Source organism: Merops nubicus, unplaced genomic scaffold (genome assembly GCF_000691845.1).
Source record: "Merops nubicus isolate BGI_N331 unplaced genomic scaffold, ASM69184v1 scaffold31201, whole genome shotgun sequence".
NCBI classification, from domain to species: domain Eukaryota; kingdom Metazoa; phylum Chordata; class Aves; order Coraciiformes; family Meropidae; genus Merops; species Merops nubicus.
This window is the reverse complement of record NW_008589587.1, coordinates 25456-28077: the sequence shown is the minus strand read 5'-3', so window position 1 is coordinate 28077 and position 2622 is coordinate 25456.

Below are 2622 nucleotides of genomic sequence, written 5' to 3'. Positions count from 1 at the left end.
TCCCTAGAAAGCTGGTGTGAGTCCTTCCAGCTGCACCAGCCTCTTCCCCCGTGTGATCCCTGCTGCTCCATCAGCATCCCACGAAGCTGTCACCTTCCTGCAGTTCCAAATATTCAGCCAGGCTCTGAAATGGGTGGGAGCTGGTGGTTTCCCAGGGTCTTGGACTCAGATTAGAGAGCATGCTCAGCTCTGGCTTGAGGACCATCAGCAGGGTGCTCTGCCTGATGGCTTTTATCGTTGCTTCCTCCCCTAATTAGAAACACGCAGCCACCAATTACTTGCTCTCCCCTTGACACCTGCATGAGAGAGACCTTTCCTCCAGCCTAGCCTTCATCAACCACCATTCCAAAAACACTCGGTGGGAAAAGGGTCTCTTCCCCCCTCCGAGGCTCCAGTCAAGAGTTTTTTTTATTTGCATTTGCTGTCCTGGCTGTGATTACTGCTGCAAAGTTCATTGATATTTTTTCCACACTTCCCAACAGCCCTTTGCAAAGGGTTGGCACCAGAACACCAGGCTGAAGACCTCCTAAGCTGCAAAGCACATGTTTCTACATCATGCACTCCAGGGCCAGGTTCCCAAGCTGGGACAGTAGCAGACCTAAGTCTCTGGGTCAGAGGCAGTCGATGAAGCATCCTTCACCCAAGCATTAGCTGCCCCAGCCCCCCACCCCCCTGCCCTGCAACATCCGGACTCTCTCAGCCTATTCCCTCTTCCCAAAGGGGTATGAAAGCTCCTAGGAGCCATTTGCCCCATCTGTGCAGCAGGGAAAGCATTTAAGGCTTGAAGGTGTATCAGGGCCACTGCAAGCAGGAAATAAAAATAAACAGGCACAGGATCTCTTGGCAAACCAGCAGTCCTGAGAAGAGGAACCTCCAGTCCTCAGAGCCCCAGGGAGGTTGGGTTTGTCAGCTCTGGGTGCTGTTGTCATAATTTGCTCTGAGCTGGCCCAGGTACAGCTGCAGGCTCCATGCTTGATACAAAAACACACCCAAAACTTGCACATCAGCTGTCATGCCTCCTAACCCATTTTCCTCTGAACTTGTCCTACTCCCCACTCAGTGGGCAATCAGCTTTGCCACCCCCTTGGCCAAGAAATGCCTGCCAGGGATTGCTTCCCCCAGTCCTGCCCTCCCCGCTCACCCGGGTCCTCCTTTCTGCTCACAAAGGGGCTCCCAATCATCTGCAGAGTTGCTCTGGATGTACAGGGGCATTTACAACTTAAGTGACATCTGCAAACACTGCTATGCTCCTCACTGCACCATCAGCACCAAAATCCTGGTGGGAACCTCGGCCCTACACCCCACCATGCTGCAGTTCCCCCTTTGTGCTCTGGGACCATTGTTCCCAGTAGCATGGGGAGAACTTTTGTGGAGTTTCCCTCCCTCCCCCAGTGCTCCGGTGCTTTCTTTTTACTTGGCTCCCTCCCATCTCTCTTTTTTGGAGATAACTGTACCTCTCTTCCCCACTGAGCCGATGAAAGAGCCTCCCAGTCTCCCCGTCACCCTCTGATGCTCTGTCACAGTGAGCCCCTGTTTTGCAGCACTAGGAACTCAAGTGACTGGCGATGCTTTCAGGTTCATCTAACAACTTCCAGAGCCTTCATTTAATTTAATTACCATCCCCTTCTTATCTTAATCATCCCGCCTATGTTTATAAACAAAACAGTGACTCCCTGCCCCACGGGCTGCAACCTGAGCGGGGCAGCTCCCATCTGCACAACTCATCACATTCCTCCTCGGGCCCCTCTGCCAGATGTCCGCCAGGGAGCCCGTGCAAGCTGCGACTGGAACCCCAGTGCAGAAGAGGTTCTGTGGTAACCACTCAGCTTTCATCCACCAGCCCAGATCTTCCTGGAACGCCCTCTTCGCTGCGGGCCCGGGGGGAGGTATTTGGGCTGGGGTTGCTCAGCCCATTCCCTGCCCTCCCGTTGTGGGGAGTGGCTCCCGCTGCTGGAGCTTACACAGTGGCTTTGTGGCCCCCAAAGGAGCCCAGGAATGGAGGAAAAGTTACTCCCTGTGCAAACCTGCTGCTCCCGGGGATGTTGGGCATCTCTCCCTCCTTGTTTGGAGCATCTTCTTCCTGCAGCATGGATGTGGAATGAACGGCAGCACAGCTGGCTCCGTCCTTACCCTGTAGCCTTCAAAGTCCTGGTTTTGAGGTTTTGCCTGTTGTTCCTAAATGGATATCCATCTTTTAAAATCTGTCTCTTCTTCTCCTCTAGGTAATCCAAAGCCTGATTTTCTCAGCCACAGCTGAAGAGAGAGCTGGAAATCTTCCAGTAGAGCTGTCATTTGGTTTCTCTCATGATGTTGCTTTTTAGTCCTTCAAGAGCCCAGATTCTTGCCAGTCTGGACAAACATCACCAAGATAACCCTGCTGTTATAAAAGGTGAGGTGAGCTGCTAACTGAAGAGACTCTTGTAAACACCAGAACAAGGGACTTGGCTCAATGCAGGCATAAAAACAAACTTTGGCTTTGACTTCAAAAGCCTCAGAGTTTAAAAAGCAGTTATGGTGCAACCTCCTTTGTGTGCGAGCGGGAATGGTGGTGCTGGTTTCTGCAGGAGGGCAGGATGTGCCCGCTGGCCCAGGGGGGCATTTGCAGAAGGCTTTGCAAACCCA